At 47.2% G+C, this 21,019-nt stretch overlaps 1 protein-coding gene and 1 long non-coding RNA gene across 2 annotated transcripts in view; one reads left to right on the top strand and one right to left on the bottom strand.

Moving 5' to 3' along the window:
- The first annotated feature begins 1,333 nt into the window (after positions 1-1,333).
- LOC100296695 (X antigen family member 5) overlaps positions 1,334-21,019 on the top strand; it is a 265,171-nt gene continuing 245,485 nt past the window's right edge. The window contains exon 1 of the transcript XR_003033681.2: positions 1,334-4,102. The gene's annotated coding sequence lies outside the window, so the exon portion shown is untranslated. The remainder of the gene's footprint in view (positions 4,103-21,019) is intronic.
- On the bottom strand, positions 6,341-20,495 carry LOC132344745 (uncharacterized). Its single transcript, XR_009493694.1, has 2 exons — positions 16,187-20,495; positions 6,341-11,857 (listed from the first exon to the last, which is right to left on the bottom strand). It is a non-coding gene; the product is annotated as an uncharacterized lncRNA (long non-coding RNA).

Genomic DNA, 21,019 nt, shown 5'->3' with positions numbered 1-21,019 from the left:
CTCTCCTTCCACGTTCTGGGTCTGGCTAACCCCACATGTGATAGATGCTCCCTCCAGAGACAGTCGCTGTGCACGTCAGGACGGAATCCCCAGTGAGCACACGTCTAGTGTGTCTCTGTATTTACCCACAGGCGCCCATTGTGTGACCACAAGTCAGTGGCTCTGGACAGGCTCCTAGAACCCACCCTGCATCTGAAATTCTACTTAATTGTTTTCCCATCCTTCTCAAATCACGTGGACCCAGCCTCCGTTTCCCAGATTCAGTCACGGATCTCAGCCCTTAGCTCCAACCTCTGGTCACAGGAATACCTGTTAACCTGGTATGATGGCCCCTTCCTGACCTCAGCAACCCAGGAGGGACGCTCAGTAGAGCAGTAACCGAGACAACGGAACTCCATCCATCCTCCTTCTGCCGGCAGGACTGAGGTGCATTCCCTCCCATCCATCTATCTGCCTGAGTGTCTGGTAAGGAAGGGGACTTGGGGGCATAACACACCACTGAGTCATTGAAATTGTTCTAAATATGGCTGTGAATAAATATGTCAAAATACCGCTCAGAAGGGAAGACACAATATTTTAAAAAAATTTTTGCTTTAGTAGCAAACATGGCTCTTCAGTTCAGGATTCTATTTAAAACCAGGAAGGGTGAAGCATCATGCGATTGTGCTTCTCAACCTAAAGTATGCATCAATTCTCCCCTGGAGAGGCTTTAGAACAGCTGATGCTGGCAGGACATCCCCAGAGGGTCTGAAGTAGTATGTCTAGAATGTGGCCCTGGCGTGAGCATTATCTGAAAAAGTTCTCTTATGAAAGCCAAGCTTGCAGCTGTGGAAACAGAACCCTTTCTTACAGGAGGAAATCGAAGGTCAAAAATTTGCGACTCCTCTCTACAGTGAAAGCAGGTTTTCATCATGACCCGCTATACTTGACAGCTATCTTAGGCTGAGGAAAGGGACAACGTGCCCAAATTAATAGTGGTTTGAAAACTGACCTTGTGCTTGCTCTGCTGCGTGTTCCTGAATCCAAAGTTTTCCAGTTGAAACCCTGCTGTTGTTAGTGAAACTCAGTACGTTTTAGTTCTTGTCAGGATCCCTTGTGCCTAGTTAGTTGAATACATTTCTAAAACACTGTGGAGATAACGTCATTCAACAGATCAGAATAGTGCATCAAAGATTAAAGATGGCTGAGAATTGTAGCTGCTGATGTTGATGTACGAGGATCGGCTGTCAGCATATCTGCTGCCTGTGCTCAGTTGCCGTTTTGAACTGTTTCCTGTGTTATCAAATTAACTCCTGCACTCAGATGAAGACCAAATCGGAACGGGATGCTTATTGGGAAAAATACAGTTAAGCAATCCCTTGTTTGGTGCACACCCATGAAGACCCACCTCCCTAAACGTTCCTTAGGGATCTCTTCCAGATATTCTTTGGCACATTCGCCAGTGATGGGCTTGCACTGCTGTGTCCTGACTCATCATCTTGTTAAAGACAGGGCTTTCAACCTCTCAGGTGCATTACAGCACCCGGATTCTCTCAGAGATCCAAAAGAGGGTGAAGGCCCGAGCTCAGGACACCTTCAGAGCGTGTCTGCAGGAACAGGGCCTCTCAGAGGAACCCATCCCCACCTGTGGCAACAGGAAGATCTCGGGTCAGCCTTTTCCAGAGCAGCTCCAGGAGAGTCATGGCACAGTGAAGATCACACCCAGCAGCATGCCCGGGATTGTGGTTTAAGGAACTGGGTGGATGGCAGTGCCCATCCATGAGACAGGAAACGATGGCCTGGGGCTACTAGCAGGCCTGCAGGGCTTATGGGACAACTGAGTGCAGATGCCCCATACATCTCGGCCTGTGGGGAATCTAGGGCCCAGCTGAGACGTTCTAGGTAGATTTAGTGATAGGAAAAGCCAACAGCATACAGGGAGATCCTGATGAAAACAAGTCAGATGGGTAAAAGCTCTGGGGGCTGACGTGGTCACCCAAGGATCATGTGTGGAGTGGAAGAGCACAGGGCAGAGGTTGGAAACCACAGGAAAACAAAGCCCAAGATTTAGGAGGGGATCAAAGTAAATGGACAGACAAGGAGACTTAGAAGTAATGGCCTGAGAAGTATGGGGAAAGCCAGGGTGGGCTGCTGTCACAGACTCTGACCAAGGAAAAGTGGTTTTGAAAACAGAATGTGTCTGTGGCCAATACAGCACTGGGTACTATGGTTGGCCCACGGAGCTCTTGGGAGACGTTAGCAAGGGGATGTTGTGTGGATGGGCACATGGCGGAGGAATCGAGAGGTAACCAGATAAGGATGGTCCTGGTGTCTATACTTTCAAGAAGCATGTCTTGAAAGGAACCAAAGACGCACGGTATTGGAAGTAGCGGGCTGTGTGTTCGCAGGGTGTGCTCTCCTCTTCTGGCTCCACCTGGTGATGCTGACCTGCACCGCCCGTGGGTGGGGGTGGTGAAACGTGCATTTTTGTCTCCCTCCTCTTGCTGTGGGCCTGGTCCTCCTTAGCTGACTGAGCCTCAGCTACCCATCTGGCATGTGCAGACCCCTCTGAATCTGGGTCTGATTGTCCAGCCCATCCCTGGGTAGGGACGTCCACTCCTCAGCCTCAGCCGCAAGGTCCCCTAGCCAATTGCCTGCTTAGGCTTCGTCTGGATTCAGCCCCTTTCCACATTTCTCCCTTGGGTGTTGCAGAGCCCTCACTTGGATCTCACCTGTACCACAGCAGGAACCAAGATCAGCTCCAGACAATGAAATTCCTAAACTGCAGCCACCCTTCTGCCCAAAGACTCCGTTGGGTCATTGTACAGTGTGCCCCTGGAGTCCCAAGTGTGAATGGGGTGGAACCCTCCTTACCCTGGTGTTCCTCTTCATTTCTTGTCACACCTCCCTTGTCTGAGCTCTCTCACCTCTGCCTGCCACTGCCTCTGTGGGCCATTCCCCTGCTGTGACTGGGATGCTGTTTCCTTTGGCTTGTCTTTCATTTGACCCAAGACTTCCCAAAAAATATCCAGGTGTAGAATGTGTACCTTGTTGAGTACATCTAGGAGACACTGTTGTCACATAAGCCCCACGCCCCTGAACTATAAAAAAAAAAAAAAAAAAAAACAGAGGGATAAAGAACACAAGAGTCAAATATGCCAAAGGTGCCTGAGATGTTGGCTAAGATGAGCACTGAAGAGTGTCTGTGGGATCAGGAAGTATGGATATTAATGATGGCCATGACGAGGCCAGTTACAGGGGAGTGACTGGGACAAAAACTCCACGGAAGGGGGCTGAGGAGAGAATATCTCAGCAGAATTTGAAGCAGTTTTGCTTTGAAGGGCAACCGGTAATGTGCCAGGAGCTGCAGAATAGGGTGGTGGAAGACGGTGGGTTTCCCCCTGTGCTGTGGAATGCTCCGATGTAGAGGGAGCAGGTGCTGGTTCAGGAGAGAGGAATGATAACTGCAGGTGCAAAGTCCCTGAGAAGGTGCAAGGCATGGGATCCCGGGCAGAGATGAGGGGCTGGGTTCAGTCAGGAGCAGGCATGGAGAGGGGCAGCAGAGTGCCAGGGCAGAAACATGCAGATCGGGGCTGGGAAACTTGAGAAATCCCACGGGGTTGCTTCGGTATTCTCCACGAATTATTAGTGGGTGGAGCTGGTGGTCATTAGCATGGAGGAAGGTTACTAGTGTGTAGTCTAGGAGTGTAGCTAGGTGACCGCAAGGAGCCGAAGAGGTGTGTTTGTCGGGGAGAGGTGTGTTTGCGGGGGACAGCTTCCAGCCCTGGCTCAGCCTATCCAGGAGTGCTTGGTGCATGCTGGGAAAGGACGCGTGGTCGGTGAGCTGGACGTCTCCGGGAGGTTGTGGTATCAGTGCACTGGCACTAGTGCGAAGGACCTAGAGGACAGGACGTCATGTTCAGGGTGATGACAGGGAGGAAGGCTGGAAACAGGACAGCATGAGGGGCGCGGTCTTTCCTGTTGCCCGGGGCGGGACCGTGGGCAGAGGGATGCTCGGGTGGGGAGGAAGGGAACATCGCTAAGGAAGGAGAGTCTCCCGGGGTGACCAGGTGAGCCTCGTGGTCACTGAGGACGGATCAGAAGAGTGAGGCCTGAGAGAACAGTGAGTGTACCACGGGAGGAACGCGTTCACAGGCCGGGGGTGGGAGGGAGGAGAATGGACAGGGGACTCGTAATGTCCCTGCACGTGGGGGGCTTCGGTAGTGGGCGACAGGATCCGGACGTCACCGGTCAGGTTCAGTGGAGAGTTCGAACGCGGTCTCCGAGAAATCTCCCCGCCGATCAGGGCCAGGAAACTGGCACGGGCCTCACTGGGTGGCTGCGCGCAGGCCCAGAGCCAGCCAAATCCGAGTTCAGCCCCGCCCACCAAGCTCAGGATCTTCCCGGACACCCTGACTTCCAGCCCCTGTTGCTATGGTCCCGCGGACCGCTCGCTGTCCAGGGATGGTTTGGCCGGACCCCGCCCAGAGATTCCCTTCCTTTCTCTGGTCCTTACGGGCATCCCCCTTAACTTTGGCATCCACGCTGTCCAGTCCTCTGCGCGAAAACCCAGCAGAAACTGACTTTTCTTCCGGGCTTGCGGCGTTTTGTTTCTGTGGTCTGCAGGGGGCAGTGTTGCTCCACAGTGTCGCCGGGCCGGTTTTTCCTGCGCTGTCGCGCTTTAATAAAAATGACAGGAAGCCTTTTCCCACAAGCGGCGGCTGGTTTTGTTTTGTTTTCCTCCGCTTGGGCCTGTTGGCTGATTCAAACTGCATCTGAGCCTTCAGAGAGCCCGTTGTGAGAACTTTCACCGGACCCACTGACACTTAAAATTACAATAAAATAATATAAGCTGACATAGTGAATGGTAGTGGAGGGAAGGTTCACCCTTGTCTTGCTTCGGATCGTTGAGGAATTCCTGTATGTTTAAAGAGATCTTTATTATGACAGTGAGCTTTGACTTCAAAATCATTACGTGAAGTGGAAGTGAAAGTGACTAAGTCCTGTCTGATTCTTTAAGACCCCTTGGAATGTAGCCTGCCAGGCTCCTCTGCCCATGGGATTCTCCAGGCAAGAATAATGGAGTGGGTTGCCATTTCCTTCTCCAGAGGATCTTCCCAACCCAGCCATTGAATCTGGCTATCCTGCACTGCAGGCTGACTCCTTACCATCTGAGCCACCTACAATAATAACATAACATGCACAAGTGCCGAGCTAAGATCCTGCTGGGTAATTGATGCTGGACACCACCCAAGAAGCAAATGCTACTACTGCCCTCACTTTATGCCTTTGGGACCTGTGGCACACAAAGAGTCAGCTCTCCAGGTTCTCAGGGTTCCTCAGAGACTGTCCCTATGTTCAGGTCTCAAGGCTGTCAGATTGTAGCTTGCACACTGGTTTGCAGGATACATTCCCCTCCCCAGTGGAAGAGTGAAAGGAAATGCTCACTGGGATCCAGGGTAAGACAGCCTGCAATGCTGCCAAAGACTGACTGCAGGAGGAGAAGGGGATGACAGAGGACAAGATGGTTGGATGGCATCACTGACTCAATGGACAGGAGTCTGAGCAAGCTCCGGGAGATGGTGAAGGACAGGGAAGCCTCCTGACGTGCTGCATGCAGTTATGGGGTCGCAAAGAGTCTGACATGGCCGACGGACTGAAAACCAACAGTAACATATTTATTACAATGAGATACTAAATGAAACGGGGCGGGGAGGGAAACTACATAGAAAACAACTCATCCACTCTATCAAGATTATTACATGATAACACATTTATAATGCAAAATACCTGGAAGTAATCAGCTGTTACGGAGTACAAGTTGCTCAGCTCACTGCAAGGTGAATCAAGAAGGGACTTTAATCCAGAGTCGACGGACAGAAAAGATGGCAGGGTAGTGACCCAAAATAACCATCTTGTTGGGGCCAGGTTGGACAGGACCCGGACAGCAGGGATCAAGTCCCTCAGTGGAAAGTTCCAAGCAGTTTCCGGGAGAAATCTCCCAGCAGACAGAGGCTGGGAGACTGGCACTGACCTCACTGCTCCCCGGGGCAGGCCCAGAACCAGCCCTCAGCAACCCCGGATATTCCTAGACCTCCTGACTTCTTGCCCGCCTCGCTGTGGTTCTGTGCGCGGATCGAGCGGAACTCGTGCGGTCCAGGGGCGGTTGGCCCGGGCCCCTTCGAGAGGTTCCCTTTCTTTCTCTGGTCCTCAGGGGCATCCCCCATGAGTCCTCTGCCCGAAAACCGAGCGGGAAGGATCGATTTTCTTCCGGGTTTGCTGGCAGTTTGGTTTCTGTGGTCTGCAGGGGGCAGTGTTGCTCCGCGGAGCTGCTTGCCCGTTTCTCCCCCGCCCGTCCCGTTTGAAAAAAGGTCTCAAAGCCTTTTGTGGTAATTGGCGGCGGATTTTCTTTCTGTGCTAGTGCGGGTTGGCTGGCTGGAAGTGCTGAGGCAAATGCTGAGACACCCATTAAGCAAACTGACAAGTTAACAACGGAGAGAAAATGTTAAGCAGGTCAAGGGAAAAGTAGCAAATAACATCGGAGGGAATCCTAATAAGATGAGGAGCTGATTTCTCAGCAGAAACTCTGCAGGCCAGAAGGGCGTGGCATGATGTATTTAAAGTGGTGAAAGGGAAAAACCTACAATCAAAAATACTCTACCAAGCAAGGCTCTTCTTTCAGATTCAACAGAGTAATCAAAACACAGGCAAAGGCTCAGAATTCAACAGTACCACACCAGCTTTACAACAAAGACTCATGTAACATCTCTAGGCAAGAACAAAAAGAAAGACCAATGGAACACAATAGGAAACCCAGAAATAGACCCATGCACCTGTGGGGCACCTCATCTATACCCAAGGAGGTAAGAATGTACAATGGAGAAAAGACAGCATCTTCAGTAAGTGGTGCTGTGAAAATTAGACAGTAACATGTAAAAGAATGAAATTAGAATACTTCCTAACACAAAAGGGGGGGGGACTCAAAATCAATTAAAGACCAAATGTAAGGCCAGATACTATAGCCTGGTGGGCTACAGTCATGTGGTCACAAAGAGTTGGACATGGCTGATGTGACAGCATGCACACACGCATGGCAAATTTACTGAAGAAATAAAGACTGGGGGCTCTGAATGGAGAATGCCGAGGTGTGTGGGTCACTTTTCCTCTGGTGGCCTATGTGACTCTGAGCAATTCCCCTAACTTCCCTGTCCTCTGCTTTCTCACCTCATCAACTAGGATTGAAATCTTCCAAAATTTTGGGTCTTTGAAGGAGGAGTAACTAAGGTGACAGAAAGAAATAAATTGAATGTGGTCTGATACCTGGTAAAGGATGAACAACCTTGAAATGCCATGTTAGCCCTGCTTAACGTGCCCACACTGACTAAATTCATGCCTCTGAGTTTCAAGAAGAAAAGCTCCCTTGCAGCTGGGAGACAAGTCCTACAAGATGGGTTGAGCTCTGAAGCTCTCTGATGAGATCACCAGTTCAGACTCCAATAAATATACCTGTTCTCAAGTGCCTCTGTCTGCAGAAGACTCGTGGGTTTCTGCAGAAATATAGCTCTGGGGCTATCTGAGAGCACAGACTGACATACAGCAGAATTTATTTTCACGTCTGAAGAATCTCACAGGCACTTGCTGGCTACACAACATTGGGCTCTGAGTGTGGGGAGGAAAAGTACATTTCATCACTCATGTCTCCTGTAATGAAAAGGGAAGCTATTTGTTATTAGGGGAAAGACGTTTGTGAAGCCAGATCTGAGAAAGGTCTTCTATTCAGAATACATAAGGAATTTTAAAATTGCAGGGGACAAAATGTAGTGAAGGAGGACAGATCCTTGTGCTAGGGGCTGGGGTGTGGGAGGGGAAACCAGAAAGGGGCAGCACCTGGGCGTTTTTAGGGTGATGGACATGGCCTGTGTCCTGGTCGTGGTGGTCATCACTGGAATCTCTCCTTGCGTCACAGCTCAGATAGCTGCACACCCAAAGACAAGCAGGCCAGGAATTCCCTGGTGGTCTGGTGGTTAAAAATGTGCCTGCAATATAAAATTGATACACAGAAACCCCTTGCATTCCAATAAACTAATAAGGAAAAATCAGAAAGAGTAATTAAGGAAACAACGCCATTCACCATTGCAATGAAAAGAATAAAATACTTAGGAATAAATTTACGTAAATAAACAAAAGACCTGTATACAGAGACCTATTTAAAAAAAAAAAACTGATGAAAGAAATCAAAGATGACACAAATGGATGCAGAAATGTACCACGTTCTTGGATTGGAAGAATCAGTACAGTGAAAATGACTCTACTACCCAAAGTAATCTATAGATTCATCACAATCCTGATCAAACTAGCAAAGGTATTTTTTCACAGAACTAGAACAAATAATTTCACACTTTGTATGGAAAAACTAAAGATTCCAAATACCCAAAGCAATCTTGAGAAAGAAGAATGGAACTGGAGGAATCAACCTTCCTGACTTCAGATTATACTACAAAGCTACAGTCTTCAAGACAGTATGGTACTGGCACAAAGACAGAAGTATAGATCAGTGGAACAATATAGAGAACCCAGAGGTAAATCCACACACCTATGCACACGTTATCTTTGACAAAGGAGGCACAAATACACGATGGCGTAAACAAAGTCTCTTCAACACGTGATGCTGGGAAAATGCTCAACTACGGGTAAAAGAAAAAAACCGGAAGACTTTCTAACACCATACACAAAAATAAACTCAAAATGCATTAAAGACCTAAATGTAAGACCAAAAACTATAAAACTCTTAAGAGGAAACCATAGGCAGAACACCCTCTGACATAAATCACAGCAAGATCCTCTATGACCCACCTCCCAGAGTAATGGAAATAAAAACACAAATAAACAAAAGGGGCCAAATTTAACTTAAATGCTTTTGCACAACGAAGGAAACTATAGGCAAGGTGAAAAGACAGCCCTCAGAACGGGAGGAAATAATAGCAAATGAAACAACTGTTGAAGAATGAATCTCCAAAATATACAAGCAGCTCATGCGGCTCAATACCAGAAAAACGAACAACCCCATAAAAAGTGGACAAGAGACCTGAACAGACATTTCTCCAAAGACATACAGATGGCTACCAAACACATGAAGAGATGCTCAACATCATTCATTATTAGAAAACTGCAAATCAAAACCACAATGAGGTACCATCTCACACAGGTCAGAATGGCCATCATCAAAAAGTCTACAAACAATAAATGCTGGAGACGGTGTGGAGAAAAGGGAACCTTCTTCCACCGTTGGTGGGAATGTAAAGTGGTACAGCCACTGTGGAGAGGAGAACAGAGTGGAGATTCCTTAAAAAACTGGGAACAGAACTGCCACACGACCCAGCAATCCCATGCTAGGCATACCACCCTGAGGAAACCAGAAGTGAAACAGACACATGTACCCCAATGTTCACAGCAGCACTATTTACAATAGCTAGGACAGGGAAGGAACCTAGATGTCCAACGGCAGATGAATGGATAAAGAAATTGTGGTACATACACACAATGGAACATTACTCAGCTATAAAAAGGAACACATTTGAATCAGGGCTAATGAGGTGGATGAACCTGGCGCCTGTTATACAGACAGAAGTAAGCCAGAAGGAGAAAGACAAATACTTATATTAATGCCTATATAAGGAATTTAGAAAGCAGGTAGCAACGATTCTACATGCAGGGAAGCAAATGAGACAGAGACGTACAGAACACACTTTTCAACTCGGCAAAAGAAGGTGAGAGTGGGATGACTTGAGAGAATAGCAGTGAAACATATACAGATGACCAGTGCAAGTTCAATGCATGAAGCAGGGCACCCAAAGCCGGTGCTCCGGGATAACCCAGAGGGATAGGGTGGGGAGGGAGGTGGGATGGGGGTTCAGGAGGGGAGGACACATGTATACCTGTGGCCGATTCGTGTTGATATATGGCAAAACCCATCACAATATCATATAGTAATTATTCTCCAATTAAAATGAATTGATGATTAAAAAAATAAAACTGAAGCCCCCTGCCAATGCAACGGGACAGGCATTCGGTCCCTAATCCAGGAAGACTCCACGTGCCGCAGGGCAACTAAGACTGTGTGTCACAACCACTGAACCCACCTGCTCCAACTACGGAAGCCCCCGAGCCTAGAGTCCATGCTCCGCAACAAGAGAAGTCTCTGAGATGAGAAGCGCATGCACCGCCACTAGAGAGTAGTGCTCCTCCTCCACAACTAGAGAAAGCCCTCGTGCAGCAACAAAGACGCAGTGCAGCCAACAATGAATAAATAAATAAGAAGAAAGAAAACCGGGCCAAGCTTACTGTATGTTCATTTGAAAAATCCAATGGTAGATACCGAAGTAGGTGCATCTCTCTATATCCTTTGAATAATCATATCTGGGGTGAAGCTAACAAAAATTACATCACAGGCTATGTTAAAACTTTAGATCAGCTTCCCAGGCGCTGCTCTTTTCTAGACAGCTACTTTTCTCAGAGAACTGTTACCTAGGAACTTTAATCACCGGAACTGAGGCCTCCATCACATTCCAGGGCAGAAAGCAAAAGACGTTAGGAAGACACGGTTCAAATCCTATGAGTTTATGAGTTGCCTGTGACCACAGGCTAGGATGAACACACATTCCAGAAAGAGACTCTTCACATTTCAGTAACTGAAACCTGTATTTCAACCACTCAGTTCAGTTCTTCAGGGCCACTGGTGTCCCCTTAAACAAACACTTGGTGTGAAACACTTGGAAAATGACCTTAATCCAATTCACTCCCAACCTCTTTTCACATGTCACAAGGAGTCTCTCACGATGATATTTCCTCACCTAGAAAGCCAATTCTCAGATAAACAAAAGAATTCACACACACACCTTGTGAGGAAATACTGAGATTTTAGAAAGTGACTCCCAACTAGCCCATGGTTCATCCCTCTTTTCTCTCTTCTCCCTCCATCCACTCTGAGAAAGGAATATTTGGCCATGCTGTCTGATTTGCCCACCAAGTTGCTCATACCACACACAGGATGTTGTTACAAGTGAGCCTACACACAAGGCATTGACACCAGCCAGCCCTACTGAAGTCGGCTACCTGGGGGCAGGGAGGTGGCCGGGGCAATAAATTCATCATCTCATTTCCTTCATCACCCTACCCCATTTCATTCCCTGCAATCACTTGACCCAAATGAATACAGATCTCGCACCAAATCGCTGCATAAAGCACCACCGCCTCAAGTTTCCTTCGTCATCTCACGTGGCTTCTGAGGCCAGGGAACAGATTTTACTTGAGATGAGTAAAGCTATAGAGACAGCCCATTGGCCAGAGATTCTGTTTGGGAGGTGATGTCTCTCGGTGTACTCTTTACGACCCCATGGACCAAGGCCCGCCAGGCTCCTCTGTCCAGGGGATTCTCCAGGCGAGAATACTGAAGTGGGTTGCCATGTCCTCCTCCAGCGAACCTTCATGACCCAGGAATTGAACCCAGGTGTCCTAATTCCCCTGCATTGCAGACAGATTGTCTACCGCTGAGCCCCCGGGGAAGCCCATGACGAACCTAGACAGCATAATAAAAAGCAGAGACATCACTTTGGTGACACAGGTCTGCAGAGTCAAAACTATGGTTTTTCTAGTAGTCGTGTAGAGATGTGTGAGTTGGATCATTAAGAAGGCTGAGTGATGCTTTTGAATTGTGGTGCTAGAGAGATGACCCTTTAGAATCCCTCGGACCGTAAGGAGAACAACCCGGCCAATCCTAAAGGAAATGAACTCTGAATACTCACTGGAAGGAATGATGCTGAAGCTGCAAAACTTTGGCCACCTGATGCAAATAGCTGACTCATTGGAAAACACCCTAATGCTGGAAAAGATCAAACGCAGGAGAAAGGAGGAGACAGAGGGTGAGATGGTTAGATAGCATCGCCAACACAATGGACATTACTTTGTTCAAACTCAGGGAGATAGTGTAGGACAGAGGAGCCTGGCATGCTGCAGTCCATGGGCTCGTTAATAGTTGGACATGACTGAGCGACTGAACCACCACCACCACCACCCTACCTTTGAGCTTCCCTAACATGCCACAGCCCCACTCTGAGCAGGGCTAAGAAGCTTTCTGTGTCTGTCAGTGGTAAAGGCTGAGACTCAATGTCTTCACACTCTCAGCACCCCCTGCTTAGGGTTGATGGTGGGTCCTTAGAATGCTCATCACTCCTTCCCAGAGCTCAGACCAGGGAGCATTCTCACAATAGTAATGGAGCACCCTACCCTGGTACAGAAATGGGAGTTGTAGATGTTTACCCCCTCTCAATGTGTTTTCTTCCTTTACATTAACTTCCACATTTCTTCCTTGAGTCACTGAATCCAACTCCACTCATCCCCAAAGGGTTCCTGTAACAAGCTGCACCTGCATCTCTAGCCCATCTCTAGCACCACATGCACAGGGTGGGTGCATGTACCCCCTGCGCTATGTATCTTCTTTCTCCTTTCTATTTGGGATCTTTCGATTCCCAGACATCATAAAAAAGGCTCCAGATCACCCCCGAAGGGGCGGTGCTACAGGGGAGGCTGTGACTCTCATCCACAGCCTAGGTCAAAGCAGGACTGTGTTATAAGCACCACAAGCTGCCCCACTGCATCATGGGAGCCAAAAGAGCAAAGGTCTGAAAGTCCTAACACAGACATTTCCGTGCATAGAACACCAGTGTCTTCCTTGGGACCTGTGAGCTGTTGTTTGGTTTGGGCCTATAGCATCAGTGACCTTTTTCACAACGCTTGCAGGCTTAGCCAGCCTTCTATCAGGAACTCTCTACTTCCCACAGGCCCCCACCTACTGTACCAAAGATATTACTTCTGACTTCAGTGCGCCGATTGGGTTTTCACCTGGCAGGGATACCAACACAACTTTTTTATGCTGAAACCTGAGGAGAACAAGTCTTCAGAAAGTCCATTTTTCAATTATAATAGAAAAACTGCCTATGTAACAATGAAGATACAACACATTAAAATACTAATAAAATGTTATTTGGAAATTATCCAGAATGTCACACTTAAGAGGAAAAAACTTAGTATGTGGTCTATTGCCTTCCAGGTTTTGTTCTCTGCATTTAAGAAAATTACGAGATTGGGGAGGTAATGTCTTTATGATATTGTATCTGTGGTTCTATCTGTTTATCACTATAGTTATGCTACTTTCCATAATGATGAGGGTGCTCCACTAGTGTCAGTCAGAGTAAACATTGTTTAGACCTTGGTATGGACCAGGAACTATTCTCTGTGATGTGTGCATGTTGACATGACACCCCATGGTCTTTCACGCACCTAGGAGACACTGTGTTCAATCCATACGCAGATCCATCCTAATGTTTCATGTGGATGGAGAGGTTGATCTGCCTTTTGATCCTGAGTACACCAGACACTGCACTGTATTCCAGATTGGGGGTCAGATACCACACCTGGCTGTTTCTCTCTGGCCTCGTCACCAATCTGACTCAGCTCTTGCCAGCTAGGTGACTTTGTGCAGATTCATTCACCCATTAACGTCTATGTGTCTCTGCTCCTCAGCTGCCAAAAGGGATGATAGCGCTAAAAATGCTTACCTCACAGTGTTGCTGCTGCTGCTGCTAAGTCGCTTCAGTCGTGTCCGACTCTATGCGACCCCATAGACGGCAGCCCACCAGGCTCCCTGTTCCCTGGGATTCTCCAGGCAAGAGTACTGGAGTGGGTTGCCATTGCCTTCTGCACACAGTGTTGCTATGAGTACTCAAAGACTTCGTTATGCATATATGTACCGAGAGCTAAGCACGGTCCAGAGGGGAGCTCTTCTTCTTGTGTCTCTTCACTTCTGTTTCCACTTGTACTAGTAGCCCCCTGTCCCTGCCCCCACGCTCTCACCTCCTGAACCCCTACTCTGCTCTGTCTTCCCTGTGCCCCTGTCCTAAGACCTGTCCATCCCAAAACACAGCTGAGTATCTCCTCACGATTTACCCCAGAAAATACCCATACCATCACCCTTGGATTAAACAATCATGAATATTAGCAGAAACACAATAAACGGGCAATGCTAAAACTACACAAGAAATAAGGCATTACTGATGAAAGTCTGACTCCTAATATTTTCATATCTTCATCAGATTCAGATCTTCAGAATTTGATATACGAGAATTAGACTTGATAAAACAATGGCAGACAAGGCAATGCAACGTGGTTCCTTAAATAAGACCTAACAAAATGGGGCACACGGTGTGTTCAAGGGATGAGAAATTCAATATAATTAGGATGTGAGTAGTCTGCATACAGATCCATCAGTTTCATACAATTCCAGTCAAAAATTCCAGCAGGACTTTCTTGTACATATAGACTAATTGATGATAAAATTTCTGTGGTAAGGCAAAAGAACTAGAATAGCCAAATGATTCTGAAAAACAATGTTGGAGGATTAACACTAACCTGAAATTTACTTTGCACCTTCAACCAAAAGTTGTAAGCAACTAAGTGTCTATGAAGGGATGAACGGATATAGAAAATGTGGTGACACTGGACAGAACGGCCACCATCAAAAAGTCTACAAACAACAAATGCTGGATAGATGTGGAGGAAGGGGAACGCTCTCACTCAGTTGATGGGAATGCAGACTGCTATAGCCACTGTGGAGAACAGTGTGGGATTCCTTTAAAAACTGGGACTAGAACTGCCATGTGACCCAGCAATCCCACTGCTGGGCAGACACCCCGAGGAAACCAGAAGTGAAACAGACACATGTACCCCAACGTTCACTGCAGCACTGTTTACAGTAGCTAGGACATGGAAGCAACCTGGATGTCCATTGGCAGATGAACGGATAAGGAAGTTGTGATACATATACAATGGAATATTACTCAAGTATAAAAAGGAATGCCCTTGAGTCAGTTCTAATGAGGTGGATGAACCTGGAGCCTGTTATACAGAGTGAAGTAAGTCAGAAAAAGGGAAATATTATATTAACGCATATATATGGAATTTAGAAAGACGGTACCAATGACCCTACATGCAGGGCAGCAAAGGAGACATAGACGTAAAGAAAAGACTCGGACTCAGTGGGAGGAGTGGGTGGGATGATTTGAGAGAATAGCATTGAAACATATACAGTAACATATGTAAAACAGATGACCAGTGTTAAGTTCCATGCATGACGCAGGGCAGGCAAAGCTGGTACTCTGGGACAACCCTGAGGGATAGGGTAGGGGGGGAGGTAGGAGGGGGGTTCAGGATGGGGGGACACCTGAATCCCTATTGCCGATTCATGTTGATGTTCGACAAAAACATCACAATATTGTAAAGTAATTACCCTCCAATTAAAATAAACTAATTTGAAAAGAGGAAATGTGGCGATATATACAATGGAATATTATTCAGTCAGAAAGAAGAAAATTCTGCCTTTTGCAACAACATGAATGGGCTTCAAAGGCTTTATGCTAAGTGAAAAAGGTGAAAGAGAGAAAGACATATATTGTATGTTGTCATTTATGTGCAGAATCTAAAAAAGTCAAACTTACAGAAATAAGAGTTTAGAACGGTGGTTTCCGGGCCCTGGGGAAAATGTTGAATACAGGGTACAAAATTACAGGTATGAGATGAATAAGTTTCGTGGATCCAATGTATAGCATGGTGAGTATCATTAACAAAACTGTATAATACAGTGAAAGCTAAGAGGGTAGATCTGAGATGTTATTTCCTCAACGTTTTTTTAAAAGGATTATGGGAGGGGATAGAGTGCCAACCCTGCCATGGTAATCGTTTTGCCAAATATGTGTGTATCAAACCATCACATTGGCATCTTAAACTTACAGGTTATATGTCAATAATACCTCAAAAAAGGTGGAAAAAATAAGAGAGTCCTGCATGTTTCTGGCGGGAGAGCCCTCAAGCTATATTCTGTGTCCCTCTGACATCTCCCCATCATTCTTGAACTTTCCCTTATTACTGACATGACAAGGTGAACCAGTCTCATTTAACCTTTCCTTCCTCAGCCTGGGAACCCATCATTTAGTGGAGAAAGGTGTTCAGAAGCTAGGATCTGGGGACTGGTGTAATTAGTGCCATTGGAATGTTGCTGTTTCCAGTAACTTGGGAATACATGTGTGTACACAATCACACACACAAACACGTAGACACACATCTATAGTTATAGATCAGTCTAGCCACATATGCACACCTATCGAATACAAGAAGTTTGCATGGAGACCTTTAATTCCAGTAGAATTCCTCACAATTTGTTCTAGTTTACTTCCTTTCCATATTGGAAATTCCCTTTTCCAAAAATGAGACGTGGCTCTCTCAGCATTCTTATGTATTTGCCGAGTTGATGAATGCCAGTGCAAATAAGTGATCCTTCCTCCACAAAAAGGTCCTCCTCACAATCTATGCAGAACCATCCCTGGCCCTTGACTTCCACACCTCACTCAAGCTTGAATCCATGAAGCAGTTAGCCTCCTTCCCACCCAACCCCCAGGGATATCCTTCTTTCCACCTTGGGCTCTGACTCTTCAGGCAGGGATGCCCCTTTACACATACACATGCCTTGCCTGGCAACACCTAATGGCTTTAGGACTGACTTGCTCAGGCACAAAAAAGGGAAGAGAAAGAAAGGGTAGGGACAGGAAAAGGTGAATACGTCCTAGTACAGCCAGCCAGTCAACATGAACTGGGCCAAACCCAAGCAATGTGATGAAGGCAGCCGTGTTTTTTTTTTTCCCCCTCATTGTCCTCCAACTTCCCTTCCTGCCTCTGTCCTTTGCCCCAGTTCCTTTTTCTTCTTAAGTCCTGCCCCCCATCAAGAGTATCAATGTTACGAGGCATGATTCCCACATTATATCTGATCTCTGCTGCTTGGCTGACATTCAGCGTGACATCCCTGCAGCTAGGACACTCAAACTCTCTCTCTCTCTCATGATGGACCAGAAGGCTTCACTCCTAATTTCAGGGATAGGTAGGAGAGATGGTACAGGCCACATGTTGGAGCCTTCAGTCCTTTATCTGTGAAATGCAGATGATCACAAATTGTGGGAGAAACAGAGACAGCAGCAACCAGACCCCCTTTCAATGCCAAACCCAGTGCATCACAGGACTGCTTGATATTTAGGAGCACACCAAGTAGATTTCCATGCCAGAACAGTTGCATTTATTGTTCCTTCTGTCTGGAACGCTCTTCCCTTAGATAACCCCATGGCCTGCTCCCTCATTTCCTCCAGATCTCTGCTTACTTGCCATCTTTCAGGGAGACTTTCCCTCATTACCTGGAATAAAATAATAACCTCATACCTACATATACCCTTTCCCCTGATCTAGCATTATCTTTCTTCACAGCACCTGCAACCCTTGGTTTATTTACTGACCACCAAGTCTACTAAAGGAGACTTGGTCAGTTGTGTCCTGTCCCAAACTCCTCCAATAGTGCTCAGGTATATGGCAGGTGCTCAGAAAACATTTGCTGAAGGATAGTCTGAAGCCAGGCCCTTTGCACACAATGCTAACACGCACAGGTACCCTGCAAGATGCGCACTGGCCCCACTGTATTAATTATGATACATACTGAGATTCCAGGAGACAACTGATATGCTCAACAACACACAACAGCATGTGAGGTTCAAGGCCTCGGAATCATGTCTGCCAGCTTCCAAATCCTCAGTTTCCGGACAGAGACTTCACAGCCAAGAACATCAGAGGTTTTATTTCTGACACAAATATTCCACGCAGCTCAGACAGATATGCAGAGACACCAAAAAGAGCTCACTGAATCTCTGCACAGAGAGCACATAACTCGTCTCAGACCCTCAAACACAACTGAGACCATAACCATACACACTGTGACAAAGACCCTCCATACACACCAAAGTCTTCAACAGAAAGAAATGAAAACTGCACAGATACTTCACATCATGGAGACTGACTCGCAAACCACTCGACACTTACCGATCTAATACAAAAACCCTAAACAGAAAGACAGAACTTCTAATAACTCAAGAACATCATATAACCTTTAGATAAAGTGCCCAGACACATGGAAACCCTGCACCCTGTGCACAGATCCCCAAGCAGCTGAGTTTACACCTTTAGACAAACCCATCCTTAAAGCAGCTCAGAGACATCACAACTTAGGGCCCAGAATCAAAATCTCAGAGCTCTCACAATCTCAGGTGCACACGGCTACACGAGATCTCACACCCAGGGACTGAAATGCCAGAAAGCTCCAAAAATGAACACCCCGGAATACAGGAACATGCCTCCTAGGGGCTCTGCACTATGGCTCACAAAATCCACTCAGATCAAATATCCCACCACGTACAACTCCGCCCAAAGGCTCAAGGAGATCAAATGTACCCGAAGAGCATCTGTGTTGTCACACGTAGCGATACACAAGCTCAGGATCCCTGACACAGGTGACCCTCCGGGGAGAGACAGCAAACTCCTCTCCCTGGACATGAATTGCATGCATTTCTGCGAATAACCGTGCGCTGCCACACGATCCAGACTGAGCGAGAGCTGAACAAGACTGAAACGCAGTCACCATGCACAGCCAGCGACTGCGCCAAACCTAGCCACTAACCAGGGTAGCTATTCGACCCCTTCCGGAAAAGCAAAAAAACTCGCAGAACAATTGTATGCTCTAAAAAGCCGCGCACGGCAACACGCCTCTCGGCCTCAGTTCCAGCTCTGCGATCCCAATGCCTGTAACAGCCAGCCAGCCAATTGGAACTGGGCAGGAGACGAAGCACGGCGGAAGTCGCGGGACTTCGCGCCCCGGAAGAGCTAATTCCGGCGATCACGCGGTGACCAATCAATGCCCAGAACGCTTCCGTGATGCCAGACCCCAAACTGGCAGCCCATCTCGCTCGGTAGCCGTCCCCCCTAGGATGTAACCATGTAGAAACGAAGGGGTCGAAATGGAAACGAGACGAAGACAGTTGAGGCTTAATAGCGGTGTCCACTCGGACTCAAATGCAGCGGGAAGACGGAATGGAGCGAATGGGGATGGACCCAGTGGTGCCACGAGTGCCTCCGCTGGGAACTCTGGTCGATGCCTGACGCGGTGTAAAAGTACTCTCTTTGTTGTCATGCGCCCCCTCGAATGGTACCTTCCAGAGTGGGTGGTCTTTCCGCTACCCCTTCGTGGTACATCCCGGGACAGAACAGTTTCATCTCGCGCGCCCCTTGGTGGTGAGACTGGGGAACAGCCGATGTAGATGCTGGTGGACAATTAGCAGATGATCCTGCAAGGGTGGAAAGGCAAAGTTAGGATGAAAACCCCACCGATTGCTGCAATCTTGGACTCAGAAAAATGTCTTCATAAATTTAAGATTACTTCTCTGTAGTGGCCACTATCGTAACAGGAAGCATTGAAAGCATTTTCTCTGTGCTGGTCATTGTGCTTGTTTGTGCTTTCCTGTTTAATACAGGATAGGTCTCAATGAGGAAAGCCAGCCACAGTCCCCCAGCGGGTAGGGGAGAGAAAACTTCGGACTGGGATCTGAAGGTCTGGAGTGGGGAAGGCCTCTGTCGTTGACTGCGAGTAATATGTGAGAAGGACAACAGGACTTTCCATTCTGTTAGGAAAGGGGTCAACCCCGAGGGGACCCAAGGACACCGTGTAGGTGAGATAAAGACCATGGCTTTGTCACCATCTTGTCATCCCTGTATATGTCCCTAGCAGAATCTTCAGCCTGTTTAGCTATGCCTCTCTCAACAAGTTTAAATTTGCTTTTTCATTCCGACATTCATTCATCCTCTCCACATTTTCTGTCAAGCACAGCTATGTGTGTTAGGAAAGAGAAAATCAACTTTGGCTTCATTGAACTTACATTGTGTTAGGGTCATACAGCCCCCAAAGATAAGTAATTTATCAGGTGTTCATAACTGCTGTGATTAACATTAAACTGGGAGAGTGTAATAGAGAGAGGGGATGATGTCTAGAAAGAGTGGCCAGGGGAGTTCCTTCTAAGATTGTGACATTTGAGCAAAAGCCTAGAGGAGATGCCTATCTGGGAGAAAAGTATCCCAGAGTTAAGGCCAGTGAAGAAACTGGGGAGTGGAACTCAGTGTAGTGTGTATAAAAAGAGTGAGGAGGGCTATGTGACGGTCACAGCATGATGGAGGGAGAGCCAGGAGATCGGATGAGAGCAGTGATGAGGGTCGGGTCCCCTAGGGCCTTCAGGCCATAGTGGGGACTTTGACTTGAGCCACAGGAGGGTTCTTACCAGAGAAGCCCCCAGGATTCTTTCAGAGGCCCAGATCACCCAATGGTTGTTGAGGAGCTCTAGATTCATCCCAGGAAAACCACAGAACATGCCTTTCCTGGAATCCCCTACACTCAAGGGGAATCCCCACTACTGCTCCCAGTGAACAACCCTGTCAATTGATACCCTCAGGAGAGACAGAGGAAGGACCCTCAGGGTATGAGTGAGGTCACGGTCAGTCTCATAAAGGCAAAGATGGAACATTGGACAGGGACAGAGAGACTATTTCTGGCAGCAAAGGATCCCCAATTAGCACCCACATGTGGGCCCCCATTCCTGGTACTGGATGATGTTCCTATCTCTAGAGGAGAAAAGAAACTGCTCCCCCTGCCCCCGAGCGCCTCCCCGCCCCCCCCCCCCCCGGCACCAGGGACTGTCTCTTGGAAATGACTCAGTTGCCCATGGCCTGGGTCTTTTTTTTTAACACAAAATTCACATTTTATTTAGGTTGAAATAAACTATACAAAATTGATTTTCTTCACCAAAAATAACAGCAATATTTTCTGTATTATTCCTAGGTAAACTACAAAACACTTATTTTTGTAGGCTTTCTAGGCTTTGCTTGTAAATCAAGATGAGGCAGTAGATACAGTCATAGAAAAAGACAGAAGAAAACAGACAAATCACCTGTCAGTATCCATGGCCTCTGATCCTTTCTTGACCATGAAATTGAAGTGTTCAACATATACCTGCCAAAAAGCTTATGAAGACGTAGGCTCAATAAAGGAATGTAAACAGCAATACCAGATGTGGAA

This window comes from Bos taurus, unplaced genomic scaffold (assembly GCF_002263795.3).
Source record: "Bos taurus isolate L1 Dominette 01449 registration number 42190680 breed Hereford unplaced genomic scaffold, ARS-UCD2.0 Leftover_ScbfJmS_1396, whole genome shotgun sequence".
Classification (NCBI taxonomy): Eukaryota; Metazoa; Chordata; class Mammalia; order Artiodactyla; family Bovidae; genus Bos; species Bos taurus.
The sequence above is the reverse complement of the archived record's forward strand: the minus strand, read 5'-3'. Positions and strand labels throughout refer to the sequence as shown.